Genomic DNA, 23,269 nt, shown 5'->3' with positions numbered 1-23,269 from the left:
ACATTTTAAAGCTTACTTTTATGTTGCCTGAAATGATTCATAGATATATTCATTTTTCATAGGGAATGAGAAAGCTTTTCCTTCTACTTTTAGCCAGCCCTGTAGAGAAGTTCTCATTCTCATTCATCCCTGCTCGTCTTAGTCTGATTTGAATTAGCTATAAAGGGACTCAGGTATTCTTTGTAGGAATTATTCAAAGTAAAGTCATAGTAATTTCATTATTTGCTAAAATGCAATTTATCAAATAAATTATAATTTACACTTATAATAATAATTTATGTATTATAGAACTATATATCATATTGTACATTAACTGCTTATTAAATATTAACCATATATATTTATACATAATTAAATTTATCACATAAGTTATATCAATATAATTTTATCAAATGAAGTCATCATTTTATTCTATATCCCTTCTCTTTATTTCTGTTTTTAAAAAGGTAAATTTGTGCTGCACCTTCAGAATCTATTTAGTTTCTTAAACAGAATCATTCACGAGCAACATTCTAACACGGAAATCATCTTGATTTTTAATGTAATATTTCATGAAGCTTTTAAGTAGTGAAAGTTTTTGAAAATGCACAAGGTTAGGAGTTGTTATATAATTTTGCTGCTATTCTTGCTTTTATGACTGTCTTCTTACTGTTTTAGTGGATTTGGAAATTAGTTTGACCTTGAAGTTTCTTCTTCCACATACTAATACATATAAACTCTTGCACAGTTTCCAAATCAAGAGGAACAGTTCCTCCATGGCCTGAGTTTGCTATTTCTGTTTCATCAAGAAACAATACACCTATTGTAGTGAAGAGGTTTATGAATGGTCCTTGCTAATTTCTAGGCTGATGAAACACGTCTCTAATTTCACAGATTTCGAGGAGGCAGGAGATTGGGTTTTATTTCTTCTTACACTTATCTCCACTCACTGCTTCAGTGGTTATGTTAACTTTGTCCTGAGAGGAACTAGCACTGGGGTGAGATGTAAAACATAAAAATAATGAAGAAAGTAAACCAGCCTGTTAACTCACATGATCAGTGTCCACACTCACACACAAAGACACATTATAACTAAAACATTCCCAATTCTTTCTTACCTGATAACCACTAGAGCTCCACAAATACAATAAATGTATCTGTGCTACTTCATCTGTTGGATGTGTACTAATAGCTTCTGCCAAATGGATAAAGACTGCGGACGTCAGGGATGATTACAAGATACCTGAGTCACTGGGCGACTCTAAAATTGGAATTGTTTTCACATCAAAAGAGCCAAGAAACCTACAGACTCACATCTTATTCTATGTATTTGTCCAGCCAGCTGTACTTATAGAAGGTCTCTTTAGGTAAAAGAAATGCTAGTATTTTAATGTTAAAAATGTTGACTTCCTTATTGATACAATAGTCCCTTGGGAAGATAGAAACTCTCATTTCCCAAATGCTTCTAAAATATGTTTATCACTTAAAACTGACTTTAATTTAGGGAACAACTCAAAATTCCCTGCTCACATTTTCCTAAAATGAGCCACTTTTGTAACTCAGCATTTGTTCTGCCACTGAAATTGCATTCCTTCCTCTTCCACACCGCATAAGTGGAAAGTACGGCTGATTTTGCCACTTAGTTAAGAACATTCCGAAGTGTCTGTTCTCTGAAAAATTTGAACATTGAGTTGAAAACCATGAGTATAGGGGGAGAGTAATAAAAGATATGATTGTGCTTTTAAAAGCATAGCGATGTAATGATGCTTATTAAAATGCTATTTTTCATACCCAACTTTAAAAGTTTCTCTAAGTACTAACTTGGAAAAGTATGCTGATTTGCAAAACAACTTACAACCTACATTTGTTTAAATTAGAATGAATACTTTTTTGCCACATTTTGTCATCCAATGCAATGTTAAATTTGCCACCTACATAAGAACAAAATGTGGGAAATACATTCATGCATACATTAAATGTTTAAGAAAAAACTTGTTCACATTCCACATGATCCTGTTTTGTTTATACTGACTCATATATTCGTGAATTGGGTTAATTAGCTTCAGATAACAAAGTATAAATAGATAGTGAGTGTATAAGATCCAGGAGGGCAAGAACTTCTGTTTTGTTTCTGTAGTACAGTGCTTAACTCATAGGAAAAGCTGACCTCGTGCTGATGAAAAGGGAATGGTGGAATAAATGGATGTGCAAAGCCAGCCAAGGCAAGGCTGTGCAATGTTTACTGAACAGCGAATGTTTTGAGGATGACCTTTTCAATTGCTTTTTCTTATTTTTCTTGTTTTAAATGCTATAGGTGAACTCTTTCACCTAGAATATTAGGACTTATATGTGAAATGAGGTTTATTATAAAAGTTAGTGCTCATACTTGTTATTTATCATACTAGATAGTCTCCTAAAAATGTGAAGAAAAGAAGATGGTTTCTCCCCCAAATTACATGCTCTCAGAGTCACCGTTTTTCTCTTAGGTCAGAGTGCTAATAGTCAACAGAAGGAAATTGTTCCACGTGTGCATAGCCACAAGACTCTTGATTTCTTTTTGAACTCCAATTGAACCATATTTAGTTCCAAAGTAGAGCTAATCATTCTTAATCCAAAGGTAAAACCATTGCCGCCAGTAAACAGGCCCACTAACATTAAGCACAGAAAATCAAGTTTGTGGTGATCAGCTTCCCAATGGTACATTTTCTAAATAATCTTCTGAATTAAAACAGATGCAAATAAAAGGAAATTGAATATAAAATTTTTATATTCAGAGGGCTTTAAAAATTTTGTCCATTGTTTAGCATTGTAGCATTCTAATTAGATGTTTAAATATGATTGGTACAACATAAATTTCCTTTGATCCCCATCTAGATAGAAATTATTTTGAAATTTTCATAACTTTATATAGATTTTAAAAATGTGGGCAAGCAAAAAAGAAAATAAGAACCATCCACTATATCATTGCAAAAAAAAATTATTATTGATATCCTAGATTGTTTTTTCCCTCCCTATCTCATTTTATTCTTGTGCGATTTCTGATCTTTGAGAATGAAGAAATTCGGTGTTCACTTCTAAACAAATGTTTCCATAGAGCCCGCAAGCAAAAATAGAGAGAGAATGATAAAATGAGAATTATAACATTTTCTTTTGGCTGATCTGTAGTTCCCACAAATAGGCAGTCTAGAAAAATGTTGAAAGCACAGGGTTTGGAATCTGGCCAATCCAAGTTGGAATCCTACTTTCCCCACATGTGTGACCCTATGCAAGTTGTTTAACTTCTCTGTGCCTATTTCCTCTTCTGTAAAATGAGAATAATCTCATCAGAGCGTTTTTTTGTGAATAGTCAATGAGAGGTATTTAAAGAATTTGGCATGCTGCCTGACAACAGTATGCACCGAATGAATGGTAGCCATTATTATTATTTATAAGAATTCTTACTGTTATTTTACATTCCTAACTAACCCTGCAGATCACAAAGCTCCAGCACCACGTGACATGAAGGCTAATTTCAGATCAGCCCAAGAAAAGCATAACTGAGCAGGTAAATCTATTTGAAAACGATCATATGATGCATTCTTAAGCAAATACTTTAGGATTATTGGGCTGTAGTCTCTATCTGCATAGTCAATGTCAGGATGGCTGTTCTTTGGAATTAGGATTTTTAGAAATAATGATCTCCCACATGCTATCCTAATATCATTTTTGCAGTTAATACTCTCCATAATTTATCACAAAATGTTAGTTTGCCTCCATGCAATATAATTCAGCTGGGACCAGAAGATAACAGAAGTGTGTTGTTATACCTTCATGAAATTTCTTTGAGTTTTATTATAATTAGACTTCAACTATTCAAGAAAAGCATGATCATTGAAAATGTGATCGGTTTTATATTAAGAAGCTTTTTATTTAATTATTTATCTATTATGGAAAGTTATTTTTATGTATTTTATGTAGTTTTTTGATTTTAGGTCCAGTTAAGCTTTGTTAGATCAAAATGTTTGGGGGATCTTTATTTCCCTTTCATCCCTGGGGATTTTTTTTATTAATGGTGTAGTTATTTATGGAATGCCAGTTATGCGCCAAGTACTTAGTGTGCACTTTGCATGAATTATTTCACATAAGAGAACTAATGGTCCTATGATCTAGGTATAGTATCCTCATTTATCAGAGACCAGGCCTGTGGTTGACAGACACGAAGTCACATGCCAGCGGTCACACCTCCACGAAGGCTGAGTCCATGACTGGACCCCTCATTCTCTCCACTCTCCCTGCATAAGCTCCCTTTGATCTGTAACTTCAGAGAAGTCTTTTATTCTGATCACTCTCAAACAGACATCTCCTCCCCAGACCCCGGCCGGGGCTGTGCTGTTCAATATGGCGGCCACCGGCCACACGTGGCTACTGAGCACCTGAAAGGTGCCTCGCTCAAACTGAGATGTGCTGTACATGTAAAATACACACCAGATATGAAAAAAGAAAGCAAAACATTATATTTTTTATTGATTCCCTGTTGAAACCATAATATTTTGAATAAATTAGATTAAATAAAGTGTTACAAAAAATTGATGTCATCTGTTTCTTTTTACTTTTTTTAATGTGGCTACTAGAACACTTAAAATTATATATGTGGCTTCTGTTGGCTGCTCAAATTATATTTCTATTGGCCTAGACCTTTTTATTTTTTAATCATGCTTCCAACTAGATGTTCCACTTGCATTTCCATCTCAGAAAGGACTTTGGTTCTTGCAGGCTCCTGCCAGGCCTGTCCTCTCCTTTCCTGCAAAATTGGGGGGACTTTAATGCAGACTTGGAGGGACCTTGTCTTTGACAAGGCACATACAAAGGGAAAAATCAGTTATGGCAAATTGAGACATTAAAAAGCACTTGTTCTACTTTCCTTTTTGAAAGAAAAAATACTGTTATTTACTGACTTTTAAGACTAAGCTACCAAGAATAGGTAACATAAAATTGTTTATGAAGTACAATAAATGGCACTTCAAATGATGGCTTGGATTTTCAAAATAACCACGTAAAGAAATTACGTGATGCTGAGGAATGAAGGCAGTGGGAGGAGAGTGGAGAGATGTAGGGAGGAGGAGGAGGAGGAGGGAATAGAGGTGGAGCAGGAGCTCACTTGCATTTATGAATGCCTGGGCCATTAGGTGATTGGTACTATTCCACGAGGCAGGTTCAATTTAATAAATATCCTACAGGGAAAGTCTGAAGTTGATCATTAGATTTACATTTTTAAGGCAGAGGTGTTCCATTCACAGAAAGCCATAAATACAAAAACCCAAATAAGGCATCTTTAAGCACTGACCTAGGACAAGAACTGCAGTTGCAAAGCCTACCCCAAAGTCTCTAGATGTTCTTCTCTTTATCTCAGGGAATTCCAGTTTGTGTTCCCTTGCTCCAGAGCTCCTCCCCAATTCTCTAAGGAAACCCAATCTTTCGACTTTCATATTGGATGCTCCCTTAGCATAGCAAAGTGTGGAAGAAGAGGGATTCCTAGAAGTAGAATGACCATGAAGAGCTGCCACATTCCTGCCAGGGTGGGGACTCAGTGGGTGGGTCCCCTTGACGTGCTGCAGGGTGGGGGTGGCAGTGTTCTGGCATGACTCGGGTCTTGCCTGTGTGGGGAAGGTGGGGACGGTACAACAGGACTCATGAACCCCAAATGCTCCAGCCTGGGGAAAAGCTGCTTTTTGCCTCCAGCCAGGGAGAGTGGCTGCCAGCAATGACACTCTACAGTAGCTCAAAGTCATTACTCATCTCATGAAACAAATTGTGTTACATTCACAAAAGGCAAGAGTGGTCACAGATAATGCATAGAAATGCAAGTGGTATGTGCAGGATGGGCTTCATGGGTGTGCAACCGGAGCATGTGCGGCTAACCCAGCCGCTCGGTTTAATACTTTGCTTTCTTCGTCTCAAAATTTTTAATCATAATTTTGGAATAACGGGTAATAGCATTTTCATCTTGCAAACTGGGCCCTGCAGATTTCATAGTGGGTTCTGGTTATATAAAATTTCAACACCGATAAAATCTTCCTAAATTTCTGGGACTCCAATCTCATGTCTCATATCCTCAAAAGATAGAAAATCAAAGTTAGGGGCAGTTTCAGTAATTCCTCCCCCTCTCCTGCCACTGGGACAAGCTCTCCTCATTCTCTCCACTCTCCCTGCATAAGCTCCCTTTGATCTGTAACTTCAGAGAAGTCTTTTATTCTGATCACTCTCAAACAGACATCTCCCCCTCAGACTCCAGCCAGGGCTGTGCTATCCAATATGGCGGCCACCGGCCACACGTGGCTACTGAACACCTGAAAGGTGCCTCGCTCAAACTGAGATGTGCTGTACATGTAAAATACACACCAGATATGAAAAAAGAAAGCAAAACATTATATTTTTATTGATTCCCTGTTAAAACCATAATATTTTGAATGTATTAGATTAAATAAAATGTTACAAAAATTGATGTCATCTGTTTCTTTTTACTTTTTTTAATGTGGCTACTAGAACACTTAAAATTATATATGTGGCTTCTGTTGGCTGCTCAAATTATATTTCTATTGGCCTAGACCTTTTTATTTTTTAATCATGCTTCCAACTAGATGTTCCACTTGCATTTCCATCTCAGAAAGTCTCAAACCAATTTCATTACCTTCTTCTCCAAACATGTTTTTTCCGTATCTTCTTTTCTCAAGATAGAAACCTAGTAGTCAAACCATACCCACGCTCCCACCCCCAGCTGTCTGCTGATTTAATCTCTGTAATCTCTCAGTTCCAGTCCTTTCTCTCCAGACCTACTGTCCTGTCCTAGCTGAGGCATCCACCTTTTCTTCCTGGATTGCTGCACTATCCTCCTACGTGAAATCCTTGAATTCAGTCTCACCCTACCTCAGGGGTACTCTTACGCCAGAGCAACAGTTCTATAAAGGCAATCTTATGTCCTCACTCTCCGGCTTGGAATCTCTCAGGGCCTTCCCACCTAACATAGTGCCGACACAATCGCATGACAATCTGGTCTCCCTGCCCAATTTTACTCTCTCTGTCTCTCCAGCCTGGGTGCCCTGCATTCCAGGCATAGTAATGGCTTTCCATGCTTGGAACGTGTCCCTCTGTGCCTATGTGCTCAACACATGGTGTTCCTGGGTCATGGAGAGCTGAGCGCATTCCAAGATGAATGCCCACAGGCCAGTGGCGGTGGCTCGCACCTGTAATGCTAGCTCTCTGGGAGGCCAAAGCCAGAGGATCACTTGGGTTCGAGACCAAGGTGAATGCCCACATATTCTTAAACACCTCCACAGTGACGCCTCCAAAGCTCCTCCCTAAGCCATATAGATTACTCCCAGATTTCCTTTGTTTTCTGCATTTGTGTGTTCCATACACCTCTATCATCGCAACACAAGACTGAATCAGAATTGCTGATTTTTAAGACTGCTTTGCAGTCACTGCTTTGGATCATTCCAGACACTTGGAAGGGCAGCTGATAGAGCAGGTCTTGACTAAATAAAGGCCTCCCTCTGTTCTCCCTGCCCCATCACCTTGGCTCATGCCTAAGCTTTTCTCTTGCCTCAGTTATTGAAACTGACTTTTCATAATCATTTTTTGCCATTCTTCATTTAATTTGATATGTTGTTACCAAGTTTTATATTTTTAAAAATATACATGTATAATATGACCCTTACTTTTCCCACTTAAAGAAACTCCAATATTTCTCTCTCTGTTTTTTTTTCCTAAAGAATTAACCCAAACTACTTAGCACAATGCTGCTGCTGCTGCTGCTACTGGTGATAAAAACAGGTGTGGTGACCATTCATTCTGTGACCCTGATGTGCCGCCTTGCTATGAAGGTCATTTTACAATAATCTCACTTAGATCTAATGATAATAATAATCCTCAGGTGTGAGTGTTGTTATCTCTTCCCTATAGATAAGGAAATAGAGGTCTAGAGAGCCCAGGAACCTGCTCCTATATGCTAAGTTAGCAACAGCAGAGCTGGGAATGAATTCCACGTTTGTGTGACTGCATGCCCCCCACCACACCAGGCCCAGTTGTCACTACTGTTCCTACACTCTGGACCCACCAACCAGCCTGCAGTGATCTTTCATGTTCTGTCCACGTGCACCTGGTGTTCTCTCCATCCAAAACCTCTGCCTCCACCTTGCACACGTCCAACTTCATCCAGGTGAGATCAGTGATGCCCTATTTGTGTTGTCCCTCTGAGTACTTGCTCAGCTCTGCCTTGGTACTTGTGATGTGTGATTACTAGCTGCCCTCCCCCATCCCGAAGGCTGAACAGTCCCCAAGAACAGTGATTCCAGCCTGGGGAATCAGAGGTACACAGTACTGGTCTTTGCAAGGTCTTTGTCAATTCATTGACACCAAAAGAAGGAGAACACTTGCCAACAGTTTTTCAGCATCTTCTACACGCCAGGCCGTCCCCTATACAATGAAAATGCATAACCCATTTAATCCCCACAAAACTCTTTGAGATAATTTTAAGCCTTACTTATTTTTCCAGAAAATTAAACTTGCAATAATTATAACTTCCATAGAAAAAAAATAACTGGCTCAATATCAAACTCCATAAAATAACTAAAATTTGCCTAATATGATAGGTCTTCTTGATTTGCATTATTTTTTCCCAACAACTACATTTAGGCCAGTCAAATCCTTTATCTCTTTTTTAAACAAAGACATAAAGATTTATTACTTGCTTTTAAAATTCCTCTGTGACAAATGGGAAAAAACCTGGTGGATGCAGTTTAAACATCCGATCTAAGTGTACTTAGCAACCATATTTAATAGCTTAAAAAAAAAACCCTTATTTTTAAAAATGTGGATATTTTTCTGTGCAGTGACTAAAAAGACATCAGCATAGACTTTTACTGATTAAACATGTTCTTATCAGACAAATGTTTTCATAATAGTAGTTTATATGCTCAAGCTGTATGCAGCCCCAGTCCTTATCTCGAATCAGACTACATCTGAGGTCCTGATTTGTCCCAGAATTTGCCCTACTTCTTTCTGATAGCTAAAAAAGTATTTCCAGCCGCCTACCAGGTGTGTGCAGCTAGATGTTTCCAACAAATACGTCAAGCCCTACATATCTGAACATTTTCTCCCGTAGATCAAAAACAAAGCAACACAGGTCTTCTCTGTTTCCATTTTGGTTAATAGCATTGCCACCTGCCCAGTTACCTGATCCCCTGTGGCGCCTGAGTTTTATAACACCCCACAGCAATCAATTGTTGGATGAGTGGTAGAGTCCCTTGGAGCCTTAGATTTCACACCATGGTACAGGTGACCAGGACCTCCCCGAGGGTGGCAGTGGCGGCTTCCCTTCGTACCACACGCACGCATGGTTTCTCAAGATTCTAGAGGACCCAGAGATAAGTAACTGGAGCGCAGACATTATTAGGAGAGACTTACTACAGATTTCCATGAACAACCAACCACAGTAGCACCGGGCATGGATGGGCCCTTCTTTACGTCCAACACAGTGCTATGGGCCACACACAGCACGCACATCCTTCCTGACGAGCAAACTGCAGCACAGGGGCTTTGTCCTTGGCTGACTTCACCACAGTCAGCCTTCAGAACCAGAACTCCCACCCCAAAACGTGTGGGTCCGAAGTTCATGCTGCTAACCACTAGCTCCCAGCCTGAACCGCCCCGCTTCTAGGGAAAAAAAGACTGGATGCGAGAAATATCGCCTACGTCAGACATTCAAAGTCACAGGCATATATAGAGATAATTTTTTTAAATGTGTCATTTGACATTTAGAGCCAGCACGTGGAGGAGGAGAGTGCGAGACAGCACGGTTCCTGATGGGCGCTCCCTCCTGGCTCTGCCTCTGCGAGCTGTCACCTCGCCGTCTGTGCCCCCTGCCGGTTCAAGGCTGTGGACAGGACAAGCTCTCCCAGGCTCGCACCCCTGGCCCTTACCCTACACCGCAGTGGGGACTTCCCTGACCTCCCTCTGCCTCATTTGCTTAATCGGCTCCAGGCTGCGGAGGCCCCGGCCTCCCCCACTCTCTGAGGCTGGCTGTCCCCCGGGCCTTGGGTCTTCTCTCTTTGCTGCCCTCTGGGGCCTGGCTCCTGGAGTAGCCCCACTTCCTCTCGCATCTTCCTCCTCTCCTGCTGGTGCTTCCCCCATGGCTATGATGGGCCTTAGCTCTCGTCCATCACAAACCAGCTTCTTCATGTCTCTCCTTCTCTTCTCTTCTCTTTCTGCTCTCTCAGCTGGGCATTCTCCATCCCTTCATTTCCTAGTCGTACCTTTTGCTTCCACACCCTTAAAAACATGCTCTTCCCCACCAGCTTGATTGAGGCATAATTGACAAATAAAGTTGTATACATTTATGTACAGTGTGATGCTTTGATATGTATATACACTGTGACATGATTGCCATAATCAAGTTACTTAACATTAACACATCCATCACCTCACAGTTACCTTTTATTTTATTTTTTTTTTGTGGTAAGAACATCTAAGATCTACTTACTCTCTTAGCAAATTTCAAGCATATGATACAGTATTACTTACTATAGCCGGTGAGCTGTACATCACATTCCTAGGGCTTATTCACCTTGTAACTGAGAATCTGTACCCTTTGACCTACAACTCCCCATTTCCCCCACCACCCCCAAATTCCTGACAACCGCCATTCATTCATTCTACTCTCTGTTTCTATGAGTTCAACATTTAAATTCTACATATAAGCGAGATCATGAGGTATGTGTCTTTCTCTTTCTGACTTGTTTTACTTAGCATAATGGCCTTAAGCTTCATACATGTTGCAAATGGCAGGATTTTATTCTTTTTTAAGGCTGAATAATATTCCACCATGTGCATATATATATATATAAATGATATGAAAACTGAAATATCATTTTTTAATATGCAATTATAGCTTCGGTGTCTACACTTGGGTCTGTTTTCTCCTTAAGTTGTACCCAGAGTTTAGGATCTTTCTCATTCCCTACTTACCGTTATCAAGGTTTCTTTTCAATGCCAAATAAAATTAGAAATATCAGGACCAGCTGACTTATATTTATATACCAGCAATTGAGACAACACTCTACAAAAGCCTGGAAAAGGAAGAGTTACAGAACTTGTTGTTTTATGCTTAAGATATACTGGTCCACTTGGCAGTTATGAACTCATGGCACAGATATGTTCGTTGGGCCAATATAGTTTGATGATAGTCTTAAAATCATTTGTCACCTGGCATTATCCTTGCCAGACGAAATTCTGATTTCATTTCCCAAGAGAATATAATCACCAATTATTAATAATAATCTTTTGGAAAGTAACATTTCTGAATGTCCACCAACAAGGGGCCGTTGTGTTTTGTTGGCGAGATAGAATACTCTTTCCCTCTTTGAGATGCATTCACTAGAGTGCATGCAGATTTCTTGGAAGTGCTTTACTTTTGAGTAGAAATCAAAACATTTAAATTTCAAATCAACACTTTTCCTAATTCCTGTTGAACTCAGCTCTTTTGGTTGAGTGACCCCATCAATAGCAAACATTCAAGGGCTGGAGTCCTTCTGGGTTCTAGTCATTAAGCTCCTCTTCTCCCGTCCTCAGAGGCCTTATCTGTACCATGGAAGTCCAGCACCTCTTCTCACAGGCTGGGTAGAAGCAGAATGCAATGAAATGACTGAGGAGTTGGGGAGTGAGGCAGTTCATGAATGGAACATTCCCAGGAAACATAATTTTATAATTGTAATCTTTCAGTTCTTGTCAGTCGAAAAATTAAATATCAGAGCCAAAGAAAGCAAACCAGAGTTTTGAGGGTATGTTTTCCCAATTCATTCCAAAGGAAGCAAAAGTTTAGGGTTCAAAATAAGTATGATGTAATATTAGACCACATAATAATATATAGGTCAAGTTAAATTATTTTACCATATAACTGTCATTATGAGGTGCTGAAAGCACATTTGGGACTTTGGGTCAATAGGAATGTGATTTTCAAACTAAACTAGATTATTTATGGCTTTGTCATTTGCTTTTAAAAGATGAGGGTGATGGTAACTTCTCTCTCCTGTCAATAAATGTAAAAATTAATTTAAAATGTAGTCAAAATACTTGGCACACTTCAGAAGGAAGATTATTAATTCAAGGGGAAAAGTTGCATTGATTATTATATAAATTAGTTATGTTAGTCTTATAAAATTAAATCTATGGTAGAAAGGAAGTGAGTGATATAATTAGATTTCAGACAACATATCATATAAAAAGTTATCTTTCTAAGTAAAGTCAGTGTGAAAGAATTCAGTATATATTATCAGTCATCTGAGTTATTGACCTAATTAAGCCCTTCTCTCAAAACAAATGTATTTTCACAAATAAATAATGGTTTTTATGACAAAGAAGGTAACTTTACTTTCCCACATTTTTGTTATTTTCTTAATTGTTAGATATAACTTACATGCAGTTAAGTTGCTCAAGAGATTAAATTCTGGGGGGAAAATCTCTAGTCATTTAAAGAAGCCAAGTCAGTTTTGGTTATATCATGATTTTCCCCTGTTGGGAAAGTCTTGATGACATTTAGCTTAGTGTTTTACATAAAAAGCATACTAAGCCAACCAAACAACCCATGACAAAACAAATAAATAAACATTTAAGGATGTATAGGCCAAATTAGTTTTCTCATGATGAAAGTTACATGGAATCATATATAGTTCACATTACTTTGACTTGGTCTCTTTTCTTGGGTATGAATTTTATTTGTTGACATTTGATAAAATAACCTATTTGGTCTAGTCACTCATCCATCCTTCATCTATTCTTGGCCAAGCACACAGGTAAAAACATGAGTAAAACATTATTGTTGTGTCATGGAATTCACTTTCACATGGAAGGTTAGGCACATGTAGTAAAACTTCACTAACATGATATAAAAATGCTATGCAAGGTGGGATGAGTATCTAAGAAGGAGGAACTTAATGTGATATTTGTTAAATCCCTCTTTGGGAAACAATTTAAGATTACAGGAAGTATTTCTGAGAAACTCCAAATAAAATGGCCTTAAAACTCCCTATTTTTTTGCTATTTGTCATTACACACCTAGGTTTTGTGATTTCGTAGAGTCTTCATTAAAAGTCAATACACATAAAACTTCAAGATTAGTAGCCAGCACAGAGTACGCTATATATAATTTCTTATTGTTACTAACGATATCTTTTGGATTGAAAAAATCAAATAATTTTTGAATGATATTTCCTGTAGTTTATTGAATGCTGGTTATTCAGGTTTTTTGTTTTTTTGAGTTAATCAGCAGCAGATAATGTGATTGACTGTCTGAGGTCTTGCAGCCCTTATGGTCTAACTTGAGAAGACCTCAGAGACTGACACCTTTTACTATCTTGAACTTTATGCTTATATTCTAAAGCCTTAAAATAAAGATTTTAAATTTTAAAATTCTAGGCTAGGTTTAAACTTTTCTTTCCTATACTTACTTTAAAAAGAAAAATTTTAACTCTTTAGTGTTAATTATATTTCTTGATGAATATAATTGTACTCAGAGGCTTTAACAAAGTTAAGAGCAGAAATCAGTTTTTTCATGTTGTCTAAATTATTCACTATATGATAGGTTACATTTCAACTTGATCTACACTACTGGTAATATCCCTGTGTTATTGTTAAAATATAGTGCTTCTCACCAAGAAGACTATATTTTATTTTTTAAAATAATCGTATTCTCCAAAATTTTCATTTTTTTCTTTTGTTTTATGATTTCAAACAATATCAGAAAAATTTCTAAGTTGTCATTTTATTTCTAAATTCAAACAGCACTTTCTAATTTTGTGTCAGCATTAGCACAACATGGAGGGAAGATCTGATTACTGTGAGACGTTCATTCATTCAACAAATACTGGCTGCATATTCAATACGTTGACCTGTTTGCAGGAGTATCTACATGTTCCAGCTGCTATTCCAAAGCAAGCTGAACTCTCCCTGTAACCTTTTGTTCTGCACTACCTGTACCTTCTTTTTCTATCCTTTTGTCTTTGGCCACTTTCTTGACCTCCCTTTACCAAAACTGGTTTATACCGGTGCTCTAGGTATATCACATAACACATATCTATCTATTCAGACTGTAGCAGAACAACTAAGGGGTTATAGAATTCCATCCTAACTACTAGTAATGCTATGCTATATAAATTTCCAAGTCTAAGAAGCAAGATACTGAGAAGCAAGTTCTTCAAAAGTTGCTTATCCCCACAGGACAAAATACATGGTATTTATTAGAGTGCAAGAATGTATCTGAAAGATTAAGTGTACTTGTTTCAGAAAGTGCTCAAACTGCTCACAGATGACACTGCACAAGAACAGCTGAGGTTATTGTTATCTAATCTCACTTCTCCTGTTAACTTTAGCACAGAGAACTGAAATGATTAGGTGTGAAGGAATCTTGATCATCTACCAAAAAAGTTCACTTTGAAGCAACCAACTGTTGCTTTCTTAAACTTTTGTTTTTCATTATAACGGTGTAAAAGTATAGGACTGCAAAAAAAGTATTAAGATTGGATTGAAAACACCCAATGAGGCAGAAGTAGCTGACTCTTGTCAATAGGGTAAGGACGATTCCTAAGTCAAAGTGGGAGCATGTTTCTGTCAACAAGGTTGCTGTCTTTGCAGTGGTCACCTCTTCAGAGGACTGCATGCCTCTGAGAAGCTGCCTATCTTCACCTAGAAGTAGGTACAGGAATTTCTTTTTAGAGAAGGACAGAATGAACATTTATACTAATAAATTTTCTCCAACCTGGCCAAAATTTCATTTGCATATTTTTTTCTGAACATTTAAAAAATTTAGCATTCTTCATGTCATTCCCTGCTTGTTGCCCTTAGAGGATTTTTACCAGTGCCACAGCTCTTAGTTAGAAGCCAATTTTTGCTATAGTATTTTTGATTCCTTATGGCTCATCCTTACAACTGTATTAGTAGCCCAAGGATGCCAAATTGAGTATCACATCAGAAGATTTGGAACCTGAAAGGTTTATGTTGCCTCTGTCCTCAAATTCAGCCATTCTAGAAAAAATTTACTAAGAAAAGGAATCTGAAAAAGAAGAACTATTTCTAACAATTGATTGGATGAACTCTCCTATTCAAAGCAGAGGATCATTATAAGAAAGTATTTTTAATTTATGATTTATTCCAACCATTGAGAAAACATCTCAAAGGAAGGATAGAAGAACTGAATGTCTAAGTTGAATAAAAAAATCAGAAATTTAAAAAGCAGGCAATAGTATAAAGGAACAGAAAAAAATAAAATATCGCTGAAATTTTCAAATAATATTTTTATTAAAAATATATTTTCCTGAGTTATAACATGGATGTAAAAAAAAATTAGGAAATATAATGAAAATATTACTAGGGTTATCCTTTTCCTTTTTTCTTTTCTTTTTTTTTTTTTTTAGGTAGGAAAGTTTTTCTTGAAAGTAAGACACTTGGTTAGATTCAGGAAAAGTGAAAGCTTTCTGAGATTTGCTCAAATAATGCTGCTCAAAGGTGCAGAACTAATGCTGGACCTATGTACACCTGACTCCTATAGGGATGAGGAAACCACTGACCTTTGGCTAAAATTTCTAATTGATAAACTAGCATATTTCTGTGTTGAAGACTAGAGTATAGTAAAGTGTGGTACAGTTCTATTTGGATATATTACACTGCTAAATCACCAAATAAAAACCTGTCTTTGCTGGTTCACTGTCATTTATTCAGCTAATATCATCTTAATTGCGCTTAAGCAGGAATGAAAATCCTCATTTGCCAATATTTAGAATTCAGTAGTTACAGAAGTGCTTCCCTACAACTAAATGCATATGTCTTAACTTTTTCAGAAATAACATAAACAAAGATATTTTTTAAATCTCAGTATAATTTTTGGCAGTGATAGTTTAGGATTTAATAGGCATGTCCATAATTAAATTATTAGTTTGAGTAACTTAGAAATTTATCTAACACAATCATATATTACACCTCTTCATTATAAAATGCAAGCACAACTCATTTCATTGCACTATCAATATAGTAATACATAAATTAGATCTTCAAAATATTATAAATTACTTAAAATATAAAATATTAAAAATAATACAACATATTATGGAATCATGTTTTCTGAAATCTAATTATTATATACAATTTAAAATAATTGCTTAAATGATTAGTCTTTAAGATGAATAGAACCAATTTCAACTTTAGCTATTACATAATTATAGCATGCTGTACATTAAAATCAGCTGGAAAATGGCCAAAATAAAGCTTTAAAGGACAGAATGAAGATTAAGAATTGCTATTATCTTATTAGAAAACTTATTTTTATTAGAAAACTCAATGCTACTAATATATGAATATGAAATGTCTAGTAATAAGAATTTAAGTAATTTCCTAAATATTTTGTAAATTCCAAACATCTGGAAATTTTAAGGCTCCTAATGATCTGTTCTTTGTACACAAAAATTCATACAATATTGATTAGAACTTTTGCTTCCAACATGGATATCTTGGAGACAAGGGATTATATATTTATTACTTCTTAGTGAAATTACTGACACATTCTTATTTTTGATTATAGCATTGTGGCAATTTTTCCATAAAAATGCTGTCAAAGTTAGGCTTATCTAAAAAAAAACATCATGCCATTTGATATAGAACAAGAAGTGGGAAGTCTCTACAACCCAAACTATGTCTGTATCAGGAAAGATACTAAGAATATTCTCTCCCTCATTCGGGAACTCAAGTTGTAGGCAAATGTAATGTAACTAGTGATTATTGGTAATCTTTCAGGTTTATTTAGGAAAATTGAAAGAAATTCTGCTATTGTAGACTTTATTTCAATTATTTTGTTTCTTTCCAGTTCACGTTTACTTTCTTCTAGTTTCCCTATGAAAAACAATTTCATATGTATTTTGTATTAATCAGCTGCTAATTATTGTCAATTCAACGTTGGTTTTAAGTAGCTTGATTTTATAGCAAATTTCAAATTGGATTGTTTTCTACACTATTTTCTCCTGTAAATTTTTAGAATATACCTATAGATAGTAAAATAATATTATCTATATACTAAAACTTTCAAGTTATTTTGTGTAAAACATATATGTGTAAAATTTTCCCTCAGAAATTCTGATGTATCATAAGACATTTATAGCATTAGTGAAATTTTTGTGATCCTAAAGCCATATTTTCACATCAGAGAAGTTAAAGCCTCATTGTTGTTTCTTAAATGGTTTGAGTTTCTCCGATAAAAGGCAGTATTAGGGCTTCTATTTCGAGGTTAAGCCTATATTTACAGTGACTAACAAGAAAATAGTGAAATCTGGGGTTACCAGTACAATGTCTGAATGCCAAGTTCTAGACACCGGACAAAGTTCTTTAGGATAAGAAGTCAAAAAACTCCAGAAGGCTATGAGCAGAGACAAATGCAATATGGTGCAATAGACAGAACTATAGACATAAGATTCAGATGTAGCCAAAGGAGGTGGTGAGGAACAGTCTGGGGAAATCTCCCCAGACTGGATTTTGAAGGATGCATGAAAGCAACTACTGCCATGGGGAAGATTTAAAGGAAAAGTCTGTGCAGAGGGTAGTGCATTTGCGAAAGTTTGATATAGTGTGTTTTGGAAATTACAAAAATTTGATATTGTCAGCAAGAGAGCTGGGAAGTGGCATAAAATAAGGATCCCCAAATAGACAAAAGCCAAGGTGCAAAGTCCTGATAGGTGGGGATGATATCTCTGAATCTGGTTCTCGAAATTGTTGATTTAATAATGATGCAGGGGTGCTGTGAAGAATTGGACTGAGAATGCTCATCTTCCACAGCATTATCACCTTAAACGGCTACTAGTGCAGGGAAAAATAGCATAGGTATAAGGTGTGAGTCATTTTTCTCATGGGCTAAATAAGGCTTTTGTCACATATGGCGCTACCATAAAGACAACAGGGCACAGCAGTCAGGTGTGCCTTACGTATTGCTACACCTGTTCTGAAACTCCTTCCCCCCCCCCCCCAAAATATACAAAATCATTTTCTTGCTGCAGGTTTCCGAATTGTGTTAATTCTAAGAATTCCTGTGGCTGTGCAATGGTCTGAAGGCAGTTAAATGGGAGAGACTTTCTCTACCTTTCCATCTGCTCAAATAGAGTCACTTAGTGGGCTGGTATTTTTCACTCATAGAATTCGACTGCAAGCTACGTCTGTGCATTTAGTTTTTCTTTGAAAGTTAAACATAAGCGAAGTACAAGGCCACCACCTCACCAGTTTATCCCAAACAACCATCCTCCTCCTCCAGGCATATTCCTATTTGTTCTTGGGATTAAATGCTTGGACGTGGTTCTCTCCACTGTGATTACTTAGTTTGTGTCTTTATATGTTGAATGTTGGTGACATTTAGAAGAAAAGTTTTGAAAAATTCTCCCTATGCTTTATAATTCCCTTATCTGCGGGCATATTAGCATTTCTATGTCTGTGAAACAGGTGATTCATGCTCATATGCATCGATGAAAATTACATTATACTCAAAATTCTTAAGAGATCCCCTGTTATGCATATTTTAGGGGAAGAAGGTAGCAAATAAAAATGTATTTTTTAGAAGCAGATCTCAATTGCAATTTATTTTAGATTTCATGGTAGATTCCACCTTTAGCAGGTAGAGGTTTTATTCAAAGTTTTCAACCAAATATTTTTTATCAAATATTTTCAATAGCATTATAAATGATCTGACATTTCTGGTAGATCAAAAAAAAAAAAAACGAATTGACTTAAAGCTGAAATGTTGCTGAAACAGAATTTAATCATTACTTGGTCATTTCCTTACCAGGGATTTTGATATGACTGACCAGTTTCAATCCACAGTAACAGCTTTGTTCCTGAGAGACTATAACTCAAAGAAATACTCACTACAGGGCAATTCCTACTGCAATTCAAATTCTGTGCTATTATTACGAAGCAACTGATAGCAAATATTCACGCACATTTGTATGAGGTGTGTGGTGTTCTTGATCTCACTCTCCATCTCTGAAACCTATCTGCTTGTGAGAAAAATCATGCAAGAATAGAAGTTTTACCGCCACATACTATAGCTGTGCTGGAACTCAATGCAGAGACTTCACTTCCTTTCTTTCCTTGAATTCCGAGCCGGGGGAGCACAATGGGGGTGTTGTGCTCTGGGCTAGCGTGGCATGCATGATACTCGGGAAAGAGGTGTGAACAGCTTCCAATACCTTCACTGTTTGCTTTACAACTACCCAGAATTAAATCAAACAGCACACCAAGACACTCAGTCCAGAATAAGCAAGTACAAAATCCACTGGCTACTATGACCTACATAGGGAATGGAATTTAATTTAAATATATACATAGGTGTGTTAAGAGTTAAATAAACCATTTACAAGGCTTAAAAAGAAATGCTTCACAATTTACGTGCTGCTAGTTTTCCACGCAGTTCTCTTAATATATGTCAAAGTACAGGTCATAAAACAGTCCATTGTTTGGAAGAGAGAAAGGCTGTTGGCTACGCAGACTGGTCAGAATGGAAAGCCGTCACAGTGTGTTAGAACAGCAAATATTTATCTGAAACTCCGAGGCATATCGACAATGCTTTTTATCACACAATTTCTAGAACCTAAATTCGCCGAAACAAGTTTATGTCTCTGATAACATTTTGTACAAATGTCCGTGTGTGTGCGTGTGTGTCTTTGGTAAATGCAGATCACACAATCAATGTAAATCTTTCAGGTTAAGTTTTGCTCCAGTTATTTTCTTATGCTGTGCTTTCAAAAAGGCCAAAAAAAGCTTACCTCTGTCAGTCTAGTAGGATGCCCAGGAAGCCCCTTGTCCGCCACGGCCTCCGCGTGCAGGCAGATGCCCCGTGAGCCAACGATCTGCGAACAGGAAGCAGGTAAGCCCGAGCGCGTCCCCTGGGTTCCAGTCCAGTGCCCGGCTGAGCACACACCTGCTTTTTCAGAGCTGCCACTCATACGCCCCAGCCACGCACGGGACCACTGTTAGCTGAAGGCAGCGCCCCTCCTTTCGGATCCCTAGTTTTCAGGGTGAGCAGCTAGGGAGCTGCCGATAAAACATTGCAGGGAAGGATTGCCTTCCCCAGACAAAAACCTTGCTGCTGCCTGATAGCAGATATGCAGCACTCTGCATTCCACCTTCTGCAATCAGCTAATTGCAACAGCCGTCAACAGCTTGTCCAAACGGCAGCTTGCAGGCATGCGTGGCTGCAATGACTGTATACCAACATGCCCCTTGCTCCTCTCTTCTCTGAATAGATGTTTAAAAAACGCTTCTCCCGGGGTAAAGCCCAGCAGAATATGCCACACTGTTTTCCATAAGTAAAATGGCTGGTGCTCTCAGCGCTGCCGCAGACAGCTCATTGGGTTCCACTGGCTTTTCGTAGCCATAGCAACAACCAACAGACAGACTCAGGCAGCAGGCATGGCTGGTCATGTGCAGTGCACCGACACAGCTTGTTAATTTCTTTTCATCGAACTCATCATTTTTTGAGGAGGGTAGCTTCCACTATCTTTCGAGGCATTTCACCAGCATCGCAAGTGCTCTGACGTCCCGGCTTTCCTGAAGAACTTTTTGTTATAGGAGCCAGTGCTGTGTATGAAATCGAAGAAGGGAATTCAGCCCTATTAGCGTCTATCCAGGTTAATAATATGCAAATCACTTGAGAGACACTAATTGGAAGCATTGTCAAAACAGGTTCTATTTTCAAGTCGTAGAATAAGTGCAAAGGAGATTGGCAGATGGGGGCAGTTATGCATTATTGTTTTAAAATGATAATCTTGTAGCCGCTTAACTGAAACAGAGTCCCGTGAATTGTTATATGTGGTCAAAATAATAACTAAATCGGGGAGGCTATCCTAACAGGATCTTTAAATATCCATTTATTTATGGCTCCTTTTATCTTCTGATTATAATATACATTTTATACAATTTAGAATAAAAAAATTTTTAAAAGTCCTTATTGTTTCTACTGCAGAAAGTGATTCTTTAACTCAATTTTAATTTATTTGTAATTTAAAAATACTTTTAAAAATCCAAACCTAATTAAAAGCCTTGGATTTTAAACATTGCCTTCAAGGCAGGAATAGTTTTACTTCCTTAGTAAGATGGATAACATTCCACCCTTCCTTAAAATTCCTCCTCCTCAGGGAATCTCCCATGAGTAATGCCATTACCAATTTAAACCTTCTGCACCCCACCCCCAGCCCTTTCTTTCCTTTCAATACTATGTCACTAGTCATATTCTATTGATATATTTCCAAGGCACTGCCCCATTTATTTTTGTTTCTAGCAATCTGTTTGAAATAGTTGTGTTAACCTTTGGACTTGTTTCACTTGCTAGTCATCATTGATTTAGTATTTTGTAAGTATTGCATTCCCCTGCCCATGTGAACACTGCTACCTAAAAGGTTCTCAATCAGACCTCAGCCCCAGCACCTTTTACCTGCATCCTAATCTGCCTTCTCCCTTATCTTTGACACCTTGCCCAGATCCGCCACCTCTGCTCATGACACCCCTAGGTGCAGTTTGCATGGCCTCTTCTCTGCCTTCACCCTAGAGGGGGTCTCTCTTTACTCTTTCAGGACTTGTCACGCCCTGCTGACTTGTCAGCAGTTTTCCTTTCACGTCTCACTCCCGGACTGCTCTGTCAACTCCCTGAAAGCCTACCTGGTCCACCTCTTATTTGTCTTCCATGCTCAGAATTTTCAATTTCCTCAATACATTTTGAATGAAGCCCCACAACCCTGGATGAACAGGCACTGGATGCTTGGATAGTGTGAAGTCTGTATCTTAATTCACCTTTTCGATATCACATGTTTGTTCACCTATCACTTCAGAAGAATTTAACATTCTTGATTAAATGTTGGCACATTATAAGAAGATATCAAGAAAACTCTTAAGTTCATTTGATATTTTTAGGGGTGGCTTTTGTTTTCATGGTATGTATGAAGATGTCTTTATACCCTCACACTTGATTGATTGTTCAGGTTGGTGTAAGAATCTTTGACATCGTTTTCCTTTAGAAGTTTGAAGGTCCTCTTCCTTTACCTTGTGTCTCCTTCTCCACCCCGCCCCCCAGATCCCCCTCCTCCAAAGGAGAAAACTGGAAACCCTCCAAGCTGCACAGGACTAGAATCGGGAAGCTGGCAGGACCTGAGATGAATCCCTTTCCTCTCTTCACTCCACGATGTCCCTCATGGCATCTCTGGCCATCACCTCACATCACCCCTGCAGCGCTCTGTTCCTCCAGTGCTTGCAGCCTCTTCCCTCCCCAGCCCCTTCCCCTCGGAACTCTGCCTGCCTGGGCGCCGGACCTCTGGCTCTGCTCTGCCCAAGTCTCTGACGTTTATTCTCCTTCAGAACATGTTCATTTAAAAATGGGCTGAATACGGATTCCTAAGAGATAAATGTGACTTTTCCGGCACATCTTTCTGAGTCATAAGAGACCTGCTACATTGCCAGCAGCTTTGTACTTGGATTGCCTTGTGCCTTAGTCCAATCAACTATGGCAGGAATGCTCAGCATTATCTAGTTTTAGAATTTTTCCAATATAATAGGTGCAGAGTAATAGCTCATGATTGTTTAGTGTTTCTCTAATTACTGACGAATTGAACATCTCTTCATTTTTGAGGGTGTTTTGGGTTACTTCTGTACATTACTGTTCATAGCTTTTGCCTGTTTTCTCTATTGAAGTTATTGTCTTAGTGAGGATTATCTCTTCTCTTCTCTTCTCTTCTCTTCTCTTCTCTTCTCTTCTCTTCTCTTCTCTTCTCTTCTCTTCTTCTTTCTTTTCTCTGAGATAGGGTCCCATTCTGTCTCTCAGGCTAGAGCACAGAGGTGCCATCATAGCTCACAGCAACCTCAAACTTCTGGGCTCAAGCGATCTTCCTGTCTCAGATTCCCAAATAGCTGGAACTATAGGCATGCACTTCCATTTCCAGCTAAATTTTCTATTTTTAGTAGAGATGGGGATCTTCCTTAGGCTGGTCTCGAACTCCTGACCTCAAGTGATCCTTCCATCTCAGCCTCCAAGAGTGCTAGGATTACAGGTGTAAGCCACTGTGCCTGGGCCCTTAGTGTGGAATTTTAAGCAAAGTGATCATAAACAATATCTAAAAAAATTTTTTTATATCTAAACACTATGTCTGTTACATGATTAAAAGTTAATAAGATGTCCATTGACATATAAAGAGAACCCTATAATTCACACTGCTAATTGTTTCAGTTTTTATTATGAAATAAAAAT

General features: G+C 37.8%; 1 protein-coding gene across 20 annotated transcripts in view; it reads right to left on the bottom strand.

Moving 5' to 3' along the window:
* SORBS2 (sorbin and SH3 domain containing 2) overlaps positions 1-20,600 on the bottom strand; it is a 202,388-nt gene extending 181,788 nt beyond the window's left edge. For 3 of the 20 annotated variants that reach the window (XM_076010668.1, XM_076010669.1, XM_076010670.1), the window contains exon 1: positions 19,800-20,544. The gene's annotated coding sequence lies outside the window, so the exon portion shown is untranslated. Of the gene's footprint in view, positions 1-19,799 lie in introns of all 20 variants that reach the window. The other 17 variants (XM_076010657.1, XM_076010665.1, XM_012784888.3 and 14 more) reach the window with 16 other exon arrangements.
* Positions 20,601-23,269: the final 2,669 nt, after the last annotated feature.

This window comes from Microcebus murinus, chromosome 15 (assembly GCF_040939455.1).
Source record: "Microcebus murinus isolate Inina chromosome 15, M.murinus_Inina_mat1.0, whole genome shotgun sequence".
NCBI lineage: Eukaryota > Metazoa > Chordata > Mammalia > Primates > Cheirogaleidae > Microcebus > Microcebus murinus.
This window is presented reverse-complemented; position numbering and strand designations above follow the sequence as displayed.